The sequence below is a fragment of the Notamacropus eugenii genome, chromosome 1, assembly GCF_028372415.1.
Source record: "Notamacropus eugenii isolate mMacEug1 chromosome 1, mMacEug1.pri_v2, whole genome shotgun sequence".
NCBI classification, from domain to species: Eukaryota; Metazoa; Chordata; class Mammalia; order Diprotodontia; family Macropodidae; genus Notamacropus; species Notamacropus eugenii.
Window position 1 is genome coordinate 115,499,065 of NC_092872.1, and position 19,009 is coordinate 115,518,073.

Below are 19,009 nucleotides of genomic sequence, written 5' to 3' on the forward strand. Positions count from 1 at the left end.
ATCCCTAGCAGAAATAAGTAGCATGGTAGTTTTGGGAACATGAATTGTTCTATCATTTTTGTAACCTAGACTACTGACCCCCATGTGTGTATGCAGCAAGTGTGGATCTACTTTCCCCTTTGAAAGTGTGTACATTTGTGGAGAAGTGAGATTCAAATTTATAAGGGAACCTTCCATTACTATTTTGAAAAATCTTAAGAGCCTTTTCTTACAAATAAATGTATTCTCAATTAGAAGTAAACACTTTTGGGGAGGGACAAGGTCCAAAGAGAGAATAGAATAAATGGGGAGCAAGAGAGGATGGAGGGAAAAAGAGTTAGTCTTACACAACATGACTATTATGGAAGTCTTTTGCGAAATTACACATATATAACCAATATTGATTTCCTTCTCAGTGGGGATGGGTGGGGAGCGAGGAAGAGAGAGAAGTTGGAACTCAAAGCCCTAGGAACGAATGTTGAGAATTGTTTTTGAAGACAACTGGGAAATAAGAAATACAAGTAATGGATTATGGAAATCTATGTTGTCCTACAAGAAAAGAGAGAAGATAGGGAGAGGTGTGATAGAAGGGAAGGCAGATTGAGGGAAAGGGCAATCAGAATGCACAAAGTTTTGGGGTCGGGGGACAGGAGTGCTGCAGCTAAACTACAAGTTGAAAAGCAAAGAAAAAAAGATAAATTCCTGTGGAAAGTCGTATTATCTTATTAATGTTTCCAGTCCAGTCACTAAAACTTGAGAATGACTAGGGGCCTGGCAGCCTCCCCTGACCTTACTTTCCTCCTGGGCTTCAGGTGCTATGTCACTTCTGGCTCCCTAGCGGGACGTAGTCCTCTACCCTCAGACGACGATGCCCCTATCCCTACCCCTGCCTGCCCCCAGGCTGCCCAGGAGGTTGACGGAGCTGCAGTGGGCGTTGCTCCTTGGGAGGCAACTGACTGAACACGACAAAAACCCAGTGGGATGGTTCTCGCAGGGCTTGATAAATGGCAATGACCTCCATGGATGGGAAATACTCAACGTCGGTCCTCCAGACACCCTTTAGAAGGCGGCATTTTCAAAGCTCATCTTACTTTCCCCAGAGACTATCCCTTCCTACCTCCAGAAATGAAATGCATCCCCGAGATCTAGCACCCAAATGTTGACAAAAATGGGGACATGTGCATTTCCATTCTTCACGTGCCAGGAAAGAACAAATATGACTGAGAAAAATCCGAAGAATCCTGGCTGCTCGTTCACAAAGTGGAAACCATCATGATCAAGTTCATGTCCACACTGGCAGATCCTAAAGGAGACACTCCCGACAACGTGGGTGCAGGTAAAGAATGGAGAATACATCGAAATGGAGAATTCGAAAGGAAAAAATGGCCCGCTGTGTAAAAAGAAGGCAGAAGACCACTTCTGAGTGACATTTGCTCGGTCACTAGTAGCTATGCTTTTTGGAGCCTCCAGTTGAGAAAGGTGGCACCGTTTTTGTTTCCTTTTCCTCTCCAGAATTCTTCTCATCTATTGCTGGACTATTGTAACAACTTACCAAACACTGGCAGAAACGTGACTGCTGTGAAATGTGCCAATTATCAATGTTTAGGAGAGACTAAGAGAGATCAATTTAAGAATGATTACATATTTTGAATTCTAATGAACTGCTTTAACCTTCCCGAACGTAGCACAACACAATCTGGATATAATATGTGTGTGTACGTGTGTGTATGTATATGTGTGTATGTATATGTATATATGTATGTGTATACATATATGTACACACACACACTGCTCATGTACATTCTGAATACACAATGTACCAAATGATGCTTCTTTTAGTTAGGACAAAACTGCCTTACATTCTAAAGATTTTAGTAGATTTTCTTTCCCTATCCCTATTGTTTCTAAATCAGTTTAAAAAGACTCTTAAACATATTAGAAATAAACCAATTAGGATTAAAATTGTCCATTTAATTTTCCTTTAGACCACTGAGGCTTTATGAACATCTTTCATTTAGTAAAAAAAAAAATTGAGAATGATAAAAGGCAATGGAAAATTTCTAGACAACAGTATGTAAAGTGTATTATTGGTCTTGCTAAGCATGTAGTAAAAAAAAATGTTCCTTTGATATGGTTTTACCTCTTTTTAGATGAATAAAACTTTGAGGACTTTTTCCTACAAAGCAACCAAAAATGAACTTAGAATTTTTTTTACTTTGATTTCTTTCCCATATAGGTTCTCAGTTTCCACTAGGATCAGTCCCCTTAGTCTCATGCTACAAGCAGACTAAAATAGAAGAAACATTTAAATGTAGGTCTGTTCTCTTGCCAAGCCTTAAATCCAAAAAATGAAACTACAGCCACTGATCTTTGCCTTTAAACAGGAAATTAATTCTCTCAGATCACTTCTCCTGAGACACATATTTAACTTAAGTAATTCTCTGTTAATGTTGCTCCACTCATGGCACAAATGTAGGTAAAAGTATATGGAAGTGATTAACAGCCTTTACAACTGATGTTTAACTTCAATCTTCCTCCAAGTTGATGTTCTAATTCTTCTCTTTTTAAATGGTAAGAAGCAAGAGTTGTAATGGATGATATTTAAAGTCCCCTTCAACTGCAATATTCTATGCTTTAAGAAATGATTGCTTTCTTTCTTTCCTTTGTCTCTAATTTCAAAAAATAGTACTCCAAAGTGAATTTATTTTACCTCTTACAGAATTATGCCCTCACTCAGTTAAGTCTAGCTTCAAAGTTAATCAGTAATTTATGAAGCATTTTAAGATCGGAAAACATTTTTGATGCGTTATCTCAATTTATCTTTACAAAATTCCTCTAACAAAGATCTCCATTTTATTTGTACTGAGCAGACTGTATATATTTAGTGTGTGACATATTGAGGTGCTGCAGCAGCAAATGACCACACCCACAAGCAACTGACACATTGTTTTATTCAAGTCTTCAAAAAACAAACTGTCACTTTATTAATTGATTAATAAGCCAGCAACAGTTAATTATAATTTGGAAATTAAGAGATGTTACACTGAAGTCGATAGCCAAGGAGTTTTAACAGAATATATCTAGTGGACATATGTGATCTTCTCTATTAAAGGCTATTATATCTCAACTGCTCACCAGAAGGTGTTTGCCTACAAACTCTTAAAGTCTTCCACCTGCTACAACAGGGAGGTCATATCAGGTCCCTTAAACATTAGTCCTATTTTAATAGTGACCTAGGATTATAGAAATGGGATAGTTCTCTCTATTATCAAAAATTAGAGAATCCTCTATACTTCTTTCCTGTCCCATGTCTGGGAAACTCTCCAGAAACAGGGTAGCGTGTATGTGTGTGTGTGTGCACACACACACACATATGTTGGTTGGTTGGTTGTTGTCTTTCATTCTCAGAGATGGAGAGCTTTGTTAGAGGAATTTTGTAAAGATAAATTGAGAAAAATAAAGTAAATTTTCGGTGGGTCTAACTGGGGCTGATCCAAACGATATGAGCTTGGAATGATCTACCGCAGATTCGGCACAGATAGTCCACGTGAACATTTGGGGTGGATATTCCAAATTTGCACATACTACATTTCCTTTATGCTGTTTCAAATCTGTTTTGCTCATAGAGCACAGCATCCTTTGTGATGTGGGCGCGTCGTGCTTAGTGGTCCTGTGCCCGTGTCTCCCTTGTCTCACTACCAAATCCAAAGTTCTTGAGTGTCCTTGTACTGTTAGCACACACATATGAACATGTATGTATGTATGTATTTCCAAATATGTCTATGCATACATGGATTTCCATATGTAATATATTTGTTCATATACAGATACACATATACTCATACAATGTGTATGTGTAATTCATATATGTATTATTTCAATCCATACGTATATTGACACAAACACGTAAGAGTGAATACATATAGGTGTGTGTGTAGGAGGAGTTGATTAGGAGGTCCATAATCAGTGTAGTACTCTCAGTCCGCTTGATTAGACTACATAAATTTAAGGGTAAGTAAGAAAAACAATAAAATAATAAAAGACAATAAGTTTTTGACCTTTTTAGAATGTTCACATTTGTGCCTATAACCTGGGTTTTTCTGGGCATGTCCTTTTCATACATGGAGATACACAGGAGAGGTCTTGTTCAGTGTGTCTACTTTTCCTAAAATAGAGCCTGTTTTGCCTCTTATCATGAGGATGGGTGTAGCCTTCTCTACTCAACTTCATGTCTTTAACACTGAGTCTTTCACTCTCCTTTCCACTATCTTTTCGATTGTCTACTTTCTGGAAACACTTGTCTGCTGTAAGCACCATGGATTTCATAAGCTGAAACACTGAGAGGGGAAAGAACATTCTTCCCCTGTTCATTTTCTTTTACCCTAGTTTTGAGAAATATATCTAGAAATATTTGTTTCTCTTTTGAATTGTTTGTCATTCTTTGTTTCAGGTACCAAAGTTATCCTAACGGGACCTGGAGTGGAAGTTATGATGACCTTAGAGCCATTATTGTAGATGGAATGCTACAGAAGGTCAGTTCGAGAAAGGAACCCTAAAAAACCTACCTAGAACTTCAGTCAAAGGTGGGTTTTGGACTTGAAACTGGGACCACTGGAGGGTTTTAACTCTCACATGTGGGGAGAGTAAGTTTGGGTATTTGTGATTATATCTTTGGAAGTTAAATATTCTTTTGTAAAAGTTCCTGTGTTATACATGTATATTTCAAAGGATGTAAGACTTTGAGTGGTTGGAAATCTGAGTGTCCTGTTCACAGATTGTAAAGAAAATGTAAAGAAGTATTTACACTCCATTCTTTCTTTTGGGAATTAAAAAAAGTTCATCCACTAAACTTAATGCATTATTTAAAAAAAAAAAGAAGAAGAAAAAGTATAACCACTCTGAGATACAAAAACTCTCACTTGCACAAACAGATTTAAATCTGTCTAATGAATGACTATCCCAGGTTCAAGGTTCTTTGTGTATTCACATTTTAAAATCATATATCAGCCTTCACTGATGAGCTTACATTTAATACCCAATTGACACAATTAGTTGAAAGAAGACTTTTACTTAAAATTCATTACACGAAATGTAATGTAATGTCATTACACAAAGCTTTCATGTAAAAATCTGGGAAACATTCTCTCACAAATATACAGAGCATCAGTGAGAAAAGGATACATACAGGATACTGGCAGAGAGGAAAATGCACATGGAACATAGCTCTGTCACTGATAGGCTCCAAGATCCTTTCTTTTCTCTTGCTTCATCTTTGTACAGTGCCGAGTATAAGGCTTTTTCTATATAATATTCTGGGTTAGGTTGTTCCCTATGAAATTCATGAGTTAACTCAATCAAGGTAATGAGTTTTCAGGTCAGAAGCCTTTGTTTGGAGACATATGAGGAATGTCTCTCCAAGATAAGTATGGATATCCTCACTGATGTCCTGCTGAGACTTAGAGAAACTCAAGATTATTTAGGGGAGGGGAGAAAACTACCCTTTTCCATGAAAGAAAAAAGTGTGTAGATAAGCCAGCTCATTATACTCTTATACTTAATATTTACCTTCGTCTCTTTGAGGACAGACCAGAGTCCATGTTGCATAGTATATAAAATCCTGGACGTGGATTAAGGGAGACTTAGGTTTAAAGGTAACATAAGGGACTTACTAGCTGTATCACAATGGGAAATTCACCTAACTTCTGAGTCTCAGCTTCCCTATCTGTAAAATGAGACAGTTGGAATTGATGATTTCCAATGTCCCTTCTGGTTCTAAAGTTATGATTGTATGATCTTATGATAGGAAATCCATTCTGGTTCTGGTGAAAGGAAATTTACTTGATCTCAGGAATTTTTTTAAGCTCCCTTAAGTCAAGAGCATATGGGACCACAATTCAATCCACCTTCTTTTATATTGATGAATATCTTATTTCAATAATGTGAATATTTGTTAATAGGTAAAGACTTCAAGTCACGCAAATCTCATTCTGCGTGGTTTTTGATATAGCCTTCCTGTAAAACCTTCTTGGCAGACCTAGCCATAGCAAGTCTTGGTCTAATCCTATAGGCCATTTAACGTTTTATAGGTGGCATTGCAACACATGAGTTGTCAATATTTAATAAATGCTGACTGAATTTGAACTGTATCTCCCCCTCTCCAATGTTTTAATGTTGAGTTCCAATCTTTTCCTCAGTTATCATTCTGTTATGAACTTCAAATTCTATACCAAAGTAACATTCGATTAAAGTCAGTGGGACTTTTCAAAGGGAAACAGAAAGGCAAGATGTATTTGAGCCATGATGGTTCCTTGCAAATCTCTTAACCTAAACCAAAGAAAGAAAAAGAGCCATGCTAATCTCATTTTTAGATCACTAACTACTCATTTGAAAAGTCATTCCTCAGGACAACTGACCTTCCTGTTTTATTGGAAAGGATGAAAAAAGGTTTTTCCTTTTTCTTATTTTTTATTACTGTAGGAGAACTATAATTCAACTGCTAATTATCATTTTTACCTATTAGAAAAAGAAAAGATTATGATAACATCATGAAAGAAGAGTTGCCTGTCCTGGTCTTACTTGTTAATGATTTTCAAGGAAATAAGCAAAAATGCATGTAAACATTTTTCCTCAATTTGTGATGCTCAGTCAAGAAACGGAAAATGCTAATCATACTAATTTCCTCCTAGTAGCAAAACAGTATAAATAATCTATTAACATGCAAAGGCCAACAAGGTTAAGCAGTTCAAACATTGTCATTGATTTCTTCACTTTCCTAATATGCTCACTTTTCATCATTCAACTGGTACTAAGTAATGCTTTTGTTCCCCAGGAATATTGCAAAACTTTGCTCCCTTGAGGCTCTTTGTAAGACTCTGCTGTTAAAACATTAATTAAGGGGAGGTGAAGTATTTGACTAATCAGCAGACAGTCTGTAGGGGTCCAATCCTGAATGACAAATGCCAATATCTACTTTAGGTTTGTTGGATCAGCCAGTCAATATGGTGAAACTGATCCATCATCTTGTCACCAATTCCCGTAGCAGTCTCTGAAGCCTGCCAATTAAAAAAAAAAATGTAATCACTATACATCACTCAGCATTGATCACGGTCAGATGATAAATAGGATTCCTTCCTTTTTTTTTTTCTGTTCAGCAGTGCGTGTGTGTGTGTGTGTTTGTGTGTGTGTGTATGTGTGTGCTGTGTCTATTTTCCTTTATGACATTTTTTCAAGTTACTATATAACTCAAATTCAAAACGAAAGAGCACCCTAAAGTGGTTTTTGGTCTCTGTTTTCTTTTGTGAGAGACAAAATCTACATTTTGTTAAATGGATTAAATGGGTAAAAGTCCTCTAGACTTTTGAAAAGTGACTGCCAAAAATCTTTAAGATTTTAATTCTAATTAGCTAGTACTGGACAATTTAATGGATACTTTCTTGCATTCAGAATATTTTATCTGTTCTTTGTGAATACTAGCTAAACTATGAAAAGTGGCTCATGTATGCTGGAAATACTTGAACCTTTTGAAATGTTGGCATGACTTAAAATGATTATTTGAGGATACTTCAGCAAAATAAAGAGAAGATATAAATATCCTAGCGCCTTACAAAATCAGTTAACAAAATTTAAAAAATGAATTCCAAAGAAAGCTATGTGGTGTACTAAAAAAGAGGACTAGATTTCAAGAAGTCTTGGTTTCCATTGGTGCTTCTGTTGCTGCCTGTTTGACCTTAGGTATAGTATTTAAACTTTCTCAGCTTGCTTCAGTTTCCTTACCAGCAGGGGTTAGATCAAATTCGAGACTTCTTCAACTTTTCCCACTCAAAACCCCCAACACTTCTTAAACTGTGGGTCACAACCCATATGGTTGTCAGCCATATGGAGTTGTGACCCACAGTTTAAGAAGCGCTAAATTACAGGATATTTAATATCCCCTTGAACTCTAAATTCTATAAAGACCATAGCCCTTGCTATCTTAATGTATTGCTCATGACCATAGTACCTGTTTCAGTTGAAAAGGATTAAAAAGCAGGTAAGTTACTTTTTACAACTTTTTACAATTTTTACTACTTTTACAACTTTTTACTTTTTATACCTGGCCTAATTAGCTGCCAGAAACTTGAAGGTAGCATCCAATGAGTGTGCAAATGTGTATAATTGTTTCCCCTCTGTGCCCCAGACCTAATAATCACTTGTACCAATAATTTCTTTGATAGATGTTAAGTGCCATAATTCCTCACCTGCCAGCTAAGCAATCCCTCACTTAAACTCAATTGACTTGCAATTTTTTTTTGACTGGCACTATTTTTCTGATGTCATGGTCCTCTTGGAAAGGAAGAACAAGCCACAACACACAGCAAATGCTTAAGGTTATTATTGTTCTTTAAAAATTTTGCAACTGATAAACTTGTTCCTTGTTGAAAAATAAATGAAGTACTTGAAGGTCTATGACCTCTTTGGATTACTGTGCTTTCACTTGTGCCTCATTCCACAATATTTTACAAACAATCAATCTATTCCCCACCTGAAGAGAAGTGTCAACTAATACTGTCTGTTGTGAACCGATAGGACCGATTGAAATCCCTGAAGAGCAAGGAGAATGTATAATTCTGCAGGTTCAAATTCACAGCCAAAAACTGTCAGTAGAAAGCAGTTCAATATCTTTTCAATTACTCCTTCCCTTAATGTTCAAGACCTCTTAAATGGGAAACAGGTGGCTTGCCTGTAACAAAGAATTATGGTGGGACTAGTGTCCTAAGCAGAAGCACAAAAAAATTGACAATAGTTTGACTTAAAAAAAAATATTGCTTCCACAGTGAGTATTTATTTATTTGCTTGTTTGTTTGTTTGTCTTCTATCACAACAAGAGTTTAAGCTTAGAAATTAAAAATCAGTATACAGGAACGCAAGTGAAGAGCTGTACTCTAGGTATTGTTTTTAATCTTTTACCTGATTCTAACTGATGAACAAGGCAGCCTAAAAAAAGCTCCTCTAGTCATTTTCTCAAACATTGCAAAGCAGCAAGGAATGAAAATTACTTCTATAAAGCAAGTTCTTGCTAAAATATTCACAGGGGGGGCGGAGCCAAGATGGCGGAGTGAAAGCAACGACTCACCTAAGCTCCTGGAAAAACTCCTCTGGATATATCTGGGGGGAGAGTCTGACCAGACTTTGGAGGTGTAGAATCCAGTGGGAGACGGACTTTGACAGATTCGGAGCCCAGGCTGGACTGGAAGGTCCACGGGAGGGATCTGTTCGGTGGGGGTAAGACCCCGGCGCACAGCGCAGCGCGGTCGGCGCGGCAGGGCGGAGGCGACCCGAGGGGCCCGAGAGTGGCGGGCGAGACCAGCGGAGCAGGAGATAAGCCAGGCCGAGCCAACGATATCAGCGCAACAGCCTTTGAAATCTTCAGCCTAAAGACGGGACTTCAGTGGATCACTACTTGAACATACAGAAGCTGGGATGACGGACTGATCAGTAAGTGCTCTCCCCTCCCCCCCGATGACCGTGAGGGAACCATAAAATTCTTCCCCAGTTTGATCCTGGATCAGTGGGAGCAGCAGAAGGGGGCGGGTGGTCTCATAACACCAGAGGCTGGAGAGGTGGCAAAGGGGGATTCTTCCTACCGTGGTGTAGGCTATCTGGAGGGACAGACGACCCAGGGCAGAGAAAAATTCGCACTGAGACCCAAGCAAGCCTCAGCCCGGGAGACGAGCCCCAGGAGGGGCGGGAACACGCATTAGCCTCTAGGCGTGCCCCAGCCCTCCAGGGGAAAGGGAAGACAACAGGGAAGCTGGGATCACCATCCCCGGACCTTGCCTTTGCCTCAGGCCAGCTGAGGAGATATCCTGAGACCAGACCACACCTCCCACACACCTATCAAGCTAACCCCAGGGTTGATCTGGGAAACAACAACAACAACAACAACAAAAGCCTGCTTTTAGCCTAGACAAACATCACCTCAACTTAAAAGATGTGTATTTTCTGACTGAAAGAACCAAAAGCTACAACACTCAGCCAACATCATGAATCGGAAAAAGCAGACGAAAAGTGAAAAAACCATAGAATCTTTTTATGGGGATAAGGACCAAAACACAAACACCAAAGAGATCAGAGCTGAGACTGTACTTCCATCTGAAACCTCAGATGGGACTATGAATTTCTCGCAAGCACAACTAGATTACCTGGAATGTCTGGAGAAGGATATAAAAGAAAAACTGGCCAATGATTTTAAAACTATAAAAAAAGAATTCACTGATGAGAACATCACCCTGAAAAAGAAAATTGAAGAAATGGAAAAGGAAGTTCAAAAATTAACTGGAGAGAATAATTCCCTAAAAGGAAGAGTTAATCAAACGGAAAAGGAAACTCAAAACCTAATAGGGAAAATTGATCAGATGGAAAAGGAAACCCAAAACCTAACTGGGAAAATTGGTCGAATGGAAAAAGAAGTACAAAAATTAAATGGAGAAAATAGCTCCTTAAAGGGAAAAATTGGCCAGATGGAAAAGGAGATGTGAAAGCTAACTGAAGAAAACAATAAGATCAAGATTAGACTTGGGCAAGCAGAAACTAATGACTCAATGAGGCAACAAGAATCAGTCAAACAAAATCTAAAGAATGAAAAGATAGAAGAAAATGTAAAATATTTAATTGGAAAAACAACTGACCTGGAAAATAGATCCAGGAGAGAAAATCTAAGAATTATTGGCCTGCCAGAAACCCATGATGAAGAAAAGAGTCTGGACAATATCTTCCAGGAAATCATCAAGGAAAACTGCCCAGAAGTACTAGACTCAGAGGGCAAAATAGTCATCGAAAAAATCCACCATTCCCCACCGGAAAGGGATCCCAAACTCAAAACCCCAAGAAATATAGTTGCCAAATTCCAGAGCTATCAAGTGAAGGAGAAAATACTACAAGCAGCCAGAAAGAAACAATTTAAATATCAAGGTCACACAGTCAGGATCACACAGGACCTTGCAGCTTCTACATTAAAAGATCGAAAGAATTGGAACCCAATATTCCGTAAGGCAAAGGAGTTGGGACTCCAACCGAGGATCAACTACCCAGCAAAGTTCAGCATAACATTTCAGGCAAGGAGAAAGTCATTCAACGAAATAAGGGATTTCCAGAGCTTCCTGACCAAAACACCAGAACTCAATAGACAATTTGATCTTCAAATGCAGGTCTCCAGAGAATCATAAAAAGGTAAACAGAGGGGAAAAAACAAAAACAAAAACTTGCAACTCAATTAGGGCAATCTGTTTACCTCCCTGTAAGGGAAGATGATACCTGTTAATCTTGAGAACTGTGCAGCTATTATGATAAAGGGATATATGTAGAGGGAATGGGCATAAAGTAAATGATGTCATGGCAAAAATATGATTTAAGTATGAGAAGGGAATGTAATAGGAGGTGTGGAAAGGGGGAAGCAGAAAATGGCAAATTATATCACAGGAAGAAGTACAAAACTATAGTAGAGGGAAGGAGGGGAGGGAGATGAGCATTGTTTGAGAGGTACTCTCATCTGATTTGTTCAAAGGAGGGAACAATAATCTTAAGCAGATAATCCTAACTAGCTCTATAGGTAGTAGGAGGGGAAGGGGGAAGAAAGGGGAGGGTGGCTAAAAGGGAGGAAAGAAGCAATAAGAGTAAAGGGGACTAAAAGGGAGGGGGGCTAAAAGGAGGAGGGGAAGGCTGCAGGAGGAGGGGGAGAAAAGTGAATACTATTGAGGAGGGGAAGGGAGACGGGAGAGCTAAAAGCACAAATGGTGGGAAAGAGGTTGGAGGGAAATACACAGATTGTAATCATAACTGTGAATGTGAATGGAATAAACTCTCCCATAAAACGGAGACGGATAGCAGAATGGATTAAAAGCCATAATCCAACAATATGCTGCTTACAAGAAACACATTTGAAACAGGGGGATACACACATGATAAAGGTCAAAGGATGGAGCAGAATATATTGTGCTTCAGCTCATGTAAGAAAGGCAGGAGTAGCAATCCTAATCTCAGACAAAGCAAAAGCAGAAATAGATCTAATCAAAAGGGATAAGGATGGAAACTATATCCTACTAAAAGGCACCATAGACAATGAAGCAATATCATTACTAAACATGTATGCTCCAAGTGGTATAGCATCCAGATTCTTAGAGGAGAGGTTGGGGGAGTTGAAGGAAGAAATTGATAGCAAAACTATACTAGTGGGGGACCTCAACCTCCCCCTCTCTGAACTAGATAAATCCAACCTTAAAATAAACAAGAAAGAGGTTAAGGAGGTAAATAAAACTCTGGATAAGGTAGATATGATAGATCTTTGGAGAAAATTAAATGGGAATAGAAAGGAATATACCTTTTTCTCAGCGGTACATGGAACATTTACAAAAATTGACCATGTACTAGGACATAAAAATCTCACAATCCAGTGCAAAAAGGTAGAGATAATCAATGCATCCTTTTCAGATCATAATGCATTAAAAATTACATGTAATAAAAGGCCATGGAAAGAGAAACCAAAAATCAATTGGAAACTAAATAATCTAATTCTAAAGAAGGATTGGGTTAAAGAAGAAATCATAGAAACAATCAACAACTTCATTCAAGAGAATGACAATAGTGAGACAACGTACCAAAACTTATGGGACACTGCAAAAGCAGTTATTAGGGGAAGTTTTATATCTCTGAATGCTTACATAAATAAAATAGAGAAAGAGGAGATCAATGACTTAGGCTTGCAGTTGAAAAAGCTAGAAAAAGAACAAATTGAAAATCCCCAAGTAAATACCAAATTAGAAATACTGAAAACCAAAGGAGAGATTAATAAAATTGAAATAAAGAAAACTATTGAATTAATAAATAAAACCAATAGTTGGTTTTATGAAAAAACTAATAAAATTGATAAACCTTTGGTTAATCTGATCAAAAAAAAGAAAGAAGAAAACCAAATTACTAACATTAAAAATGAAAGGGGTGAACTCACCTCCAATGAGGAGGAAATTAAAACAATAATTAGAAACTACTTTGCCCAACTTTATGCCCACAAATTCGACAATCTAAACGAGATGGAAGAATATTTTAAAAAATACAAATTGCCCAGATTAACAGAAGAGGAAGTTGAATACTTAAACAACCCCATCTCAGAAAAAGAAATTGAACAAGCCATCAATGAACTCCCTAGGAAAAAATCTCCAGGGCCATATGGATTCACAAGTGAATGCTATCAAACATTTAAAGAACAGTTAATTCCAATACTACATACACTATTCTTGAAAATTGGGGAAGAAGGAGTCCTCCCAAATTCTTTCTATGATACAAATATGGTTTTGATACCCAAACCAGGAAGAGACAAAACAGAGAAAGAAAATTATAGACCAATTTCCCTAATGAATATAGATGCAAAAATTTTAAATAAGATTCTAGCAAAACGAATACAGCATCTTATCACGAGATTAATACATTATGATCAGGTAGGATTCATACCAGGACTACAGGGCTGGTTCAATATTAGGAAAACTATTAGCATTATCGATCACATCAACAACAAAGCTAACAAAAACCACATGATTATCTCAATAGATGCAGAAAAAGCTTTTGACAAAATACAACATCCATTCCTACTAAAAACATTGGAGAACGTAGGAATAAAGGGAACTTTCCATAAAATAATAAGCAGTATCTATCTAAAACCTTCAGCAAGCATTATATGCAATGGGGATAAGCTAGATGCATTCCCAATAAGATCATGGGTGAAACAAGGTTGTCCATTATCACCACTATTATTCAATATGGTACTAGAAATGTTAGCTGTAGCAATTAGACAAGATAAAGATATTCAAGGAATTAGAATAGCCAAAGAAGAAACTAAGTTATCACTCTTTGCAGATGATATGATGATTTACCTAGAGAATCCCAGAGATTCAAGTAAAAAATTACTTGAATTAATAAACAACTTTGGCAAAGTTGCAGGGTACAAAATAAACCCACACAAATCCTCTGCATTCCTATATATTAGCAACAAATTTCAACAGCAAGAGATAGAAAGAGAAATCCCATTTAAAGTTAGGGTAGACAGTATAAAATACTTAGGAGTCTACCTGCCAAAACAAACCCAGGGATTATATGAACACAATTACAAGACACTTTTTGCACAAATAAAGTCAGATTTAAGTAAGTGGAAAAACATTAGTTGCTCATGGGTAGGCCGTGCTAATATAATAAAAATGACAATTCTACCCAAATTAATATACTTATTTAGTGCCATACCAATTAAACTATCAGACAATTACTTTCTAGAGCTGGATAAAATAATATCAAAATTCATTTGGAAAAACAAAAGGTCCAGAATATCAAAGGGACTAATGAAAAGAAATGCTTGGGAAGGTGGCCTAGCGCTACCAGACCTTAAACTGTACTATAAAACAGCAATTATCAAAACCACTTGGTATTGGCTAAGAAACAGAGAGGTAGACAAGTGGAATAGACTTGGCACTCAAGATGCAGTAGGCAAGGAATATAGCAACCTTCTGTTTGATAAACCCAAGGACCCCAGCTTCTGGGATAAGAACTCATTGTTTGACAAAAATTGCTGGGAAAACTGGATAACAGTGTGGCAGAAATTAGGCATAGACCCATACCTGACACCGTACACAAGAATAAAGTCCAAATGGGTACATGATTTAGGTATACAGATTGATACCATGAATAAACTGGAGAAGCAAGGAATAGTGTATTTATCAGATCTATGGAGAAGGGAAGAATTCTTTACTAAAGGAGAGATAGAATGCATTATGAAATGTAAAATGGATAACTTTGAGTACATTAAACTGAGAAGTTTTTGCACAACCAAACCCAATGCAACCAAAATCCGGAGGGATGTAGTAAATTGGGAAAGAATTTTTACAGCTAAGCTCGGGGATAAAGGCCTCATTTCTAGAATATATAGAGAACTGACCCAAATGTATAATCATACAAGTCATTCCCCAATTGATAAATGGTCAAAGGATATGAACAATCAATTTTCAGAGGAAGAAATTAAAGCTATCTATAATCATATGAAAAAATGCTCTAAATCACTATTGGTTAGAGAGATGCAAATCAAAACAACTCTGAGGTACCACATCACACCTATAAGATTGGCAAACATGACAGAACAAGAAAATGATAAATGCTGGAGAGGATGTGGGAGAGTTGGAACACTAATTCATTGTTGGTGGAGCTGTGAGCGCATCCAACCATTCTGGAGAGCAATTTGGAACTATGCCCAAAGGGCTACAAAAATGTGCATACCCTTTGACCCAGCAATATCGCTACTAGGACTATATCCCCAAGAGATCATAAAAATGGGAAAGGGTCCCACATGTACAAAAATATTTATAGCAGCACTCTATGTAGTTGCCAAAAACTGGAAGTCAAGGGGATGTCCATCAATTGGGGAATGGCTGAATAAATTATGGTATATGAATGTAATGGAGTACTATTGTGCCATAAGAAATGATGAACAAGAAGACTTCAGAGAGGCCTGGAAGGACTTATATGACCTGATGCTGAGTGAAAGGAGCAGAACCAGGAGAACTTTATGCACAGCAACAACCACAGTGTGTGAGAGTTTTTTCTGGTAGACTTAGATTTTTGTAATAACACAAGAACTTCTGAAAAAAAAAAAAATCCCAATGGTGGACCTCAAGGCAAAATGCCTTCCACACTCAGAGAGAGAAATATGGAAGTCACTCACATAATGTAGCAGATCATGTTTGTGTATGTGTATCTGTCTGTGTATCATGTTCTGATTTGTTATACGGATTCTTTCATTTATCTTAGTCTGACTACATAGCATGACTATAGTGAAAATATACTCAATAGGAATGTATATGTAGAATCTATACAGAATTGTAAGCAGTCGTGGGGAGGGAGGGAGGTAGTGGGGGGTGGGTGGGGAGGGATAAAATCGCAATTGTATGGCAGTGATTGTTAAACATTAAAAAAATAAAAAAATTAAAAAAAAAAAGAAAAAGAAAAACTAATCATGAAAGATAAAAAAAATACTGACAGATGAATCTTAAAATATATTCCTTCCACTTGGGAAATACTTTCTGGATACAATAGGTTAATGCACAGACTTTAAGAATAGAACATTAATCAAATATTCTTTGAGGGAATAAAGATTTATAGAGCAATTTACAGGGTATGAATAAACAATAAAAATGTACTGTATTTGTTAAAAATAAAAAAAAATAAAATAAAATATTCACAGACCAAATAAAAAATAAATAAGCAAACAGAAAGCTGGGGAAATTAAAAAGTCCACATTCTAAATTCCTAATGTTGAATGTCATGCTAAAAAGTAATAATTTACAATCAGTTACTTAAATGTTTAAATGTCTTTTTTACATCTTTTTAAGGACTGCTTCAAATTGATCAAATTGTTAATAAGAAATAGTAAACTGACAGGATAACTTTTGAACTGTATTAATAGTTTCTGTTTAACAATAAACCTTTAATTTTGAAAAAGATTGAAATTTTTTTAAAAGAAAATTGAAAAGTTGATCATTTATTTTGGTCTCTTGTAAATATAATTAAAGTATCTTCATATATATATATGTATATTGCATATGCATATATATTACTCTTAGATTTTTCACTCCTCCCTCTTAAGAAATAATAATAGCAAACATTATTAATATTCACCAAGCGCTTTGTAAATATCATCTCATCTTATTATCATGACTATGCTTGGAGTTATTTTTTATTATCCCAATTTTTAAAGGTGAAGAAAGTGAGACTGACAAGATAAATGACTTGCCCAGCATCACACAACTAGTTAGTGTCTGAGGCTGGATTAAATCTCAAATTTTCTTCACTCCAGATTCAACAGTCTGTCCTCTGAAGTACACAGGAAGGAAGGAAGGAAAAAAGGAAGGAAGGAAAAAGGAAAGGAAGGAAAAAAGGAAAGAAGAAATGGGGAGGAAGAAGGAGGAGGAGGAGGAAAATGAGATAAAAGAGGAGAAGAAATGGAGGAGGAAAAGGAGGAGGAAGAGATAGTTTATTTTTAATGATAATCACAAATAACATTGCTATAAATATTTTGCATGTATTTCAATAACTTCCTTGAAACAATAATCTCAGTAATAGTATCTCTAGGTAAAAGAATATGAATAACTTCCTAAATTTCCCTCCATAAGTTCAAATTGTTTAATGGAATGGTTGCACTAGTTCTTCATGATAGAGATCAGTGCCAATGTTAGTGAATTAGTGTGTTAGTTTTCTTACAGTCCTTCATAAATTAATTTTCTCCTCTCCCCCTCAATTTTTGATAAATTAAAATGTCTGAAATAATTTCTCAGTGTTGCTTTGCTTTCTCAGATTATTAGTAATTTTGTTCATTATTGTCTATAGCTAATAATGGTCTAAATTTATTAATTTCAATTGTTCCTATTATTTAAACACTTCTTTTTTAGAGAATGATTATTAGCCTGACAGATTTATATCATCTCCCTATCAATTCTGGATTGCAAAATTTTATATGAAATATTTAAAAGAAAGATTTATTTCTATAATTTATATCTTTTCTTAGGAATCTAGTTACATTCTCTTTTTTCCATACAAAAGTTTTAGTCTAACACAATTGACATTGTCTTTAGTAATTTCTCTACTCTTTTTTTTTTTTTTTTGGTTAAGGATTATTTTCCTATCCATTGTTTAGAAAGACTTAACTTTCCATTCTCCTCTTATATTTTGATTTTTTGATATTTAAACTGTTTACTATTCTGGACTTATTTGACGTATGTGGTAAATTATTCTGATATAAACCAAATTGCCTTTCAGTATTTCTTTTTTTTTTTTTTTGACGGAGACAAAGGATTTATTTTTGTCAATTCAAGACCACTCCCCACCCTGTAAGATAAGGGTGTTGAAAGAAATTGGGGATGGGGAAGGTAGAGGACAGTTTGGAATCAGTCCTAACTGTGATCTCCTTTGGAGGCCATGGTCAGGATGACTCCTTCTGTGGAAGCCTATAACGATCTGGTAGTGCCCTTAATTGCTCTGCTGCCTGCTCCCGGGTTAGGTCCCTATGAACCTGGGCCAACATCTTATAACCAACCATGAACTTTCAGATGATACCTGATCGCAGTTGTGATGGATACTAGTGGGCATAGTACTGCCAGTAGTCACAATCAGCCTCAGCCTCAGCCCTAGTAGGGGTACCATGCCAGCCGATGGAGTATGGGAAGGATGTCTCAAATAGGTTTCTTATGTGTTCAGGAGCTTCTTCATGATTCAGACCAGATCATTTCTTTCCACAAGACTCAGCTACAGGAGCCTCTTCACATGTCTTTATGGAAGCAACACTGTCTGGAAAGGCCAGATAGCCCAGAAGGGCATCAGCCAGTGTACACTTTCTAGGACCATTTTTCATCACTGTCAAAGTGGACAGCTCCTTGGTAGTCAGGATCTGGGGCAAAAACATGAGCTAGGATGTTTCCTTCTCCATCAAACAGGTGGACATCTCCATGATCTCCAGCCAGGAAAGGAAACTCAGTGTCAGAATCTTGTTTATACGCTCTTTCAAACTTCAAGGGCATCACACTACTCCAGACTTCTGCTCCCTTCTGCAAGATCTTTTCAATTGTCTTATGATTCATGTCCCTTGGATGGTTGATAATACTGCAGGCTATGGAGTTATTTCTAATTTGGGGCTTCCCAGGAAAAAAATGAGTAGTCAGCAATATCTTGTACCTCCCATCAAGGCTGCCTTATGATGGCCTTTGTGGAATCATCCAGCCATCCGGTTTCTTCTAGCCTGAAGAAATGCTGCAAGAAAAGCAACTGACCCTCCAGAGTTTTGTACTTGGATTGTTCTTTGTTGAAAAAGAATTGATGGAAGCAATCCTTAAAGAAGTCCAAATCATCAAGGATAGTTTTGGGGGTAACTGGAAAGGACAAACAGCATGGCAGAAGGATAAAGATAAGAAAGGTAGCAGCATGATTAAAGTTGCAGGGGTACTGTAGGCTACCCCCATGCTGCTTCTGA

The 19,009-nt window shown here is 37.0% G+C and overlaps 2 pseudogenes; one reads left to right on the forward strand and one right to left on the reverse strand.

Moving 5' to 3' along the window:
- Positions 1-847: 847 nt before the first annotated feature.
- On the forward strand, positions 848-1,406 carry LOC140506208 (ubiquitin-conjugating enzyme E2 G1 pseudogene; annotated as a pseudogene).
- Positions 1,407-18,377: 16,971 nt separating this feature from the next.
- Positions 18,378-18,987, reverse strand: LOC140506262 (matrix metalloproteinase-26-like; annotated as a pseudogene).
- Between the last annotated feature and the right edge of the window lie 22 nt (positions 18,988-19,009).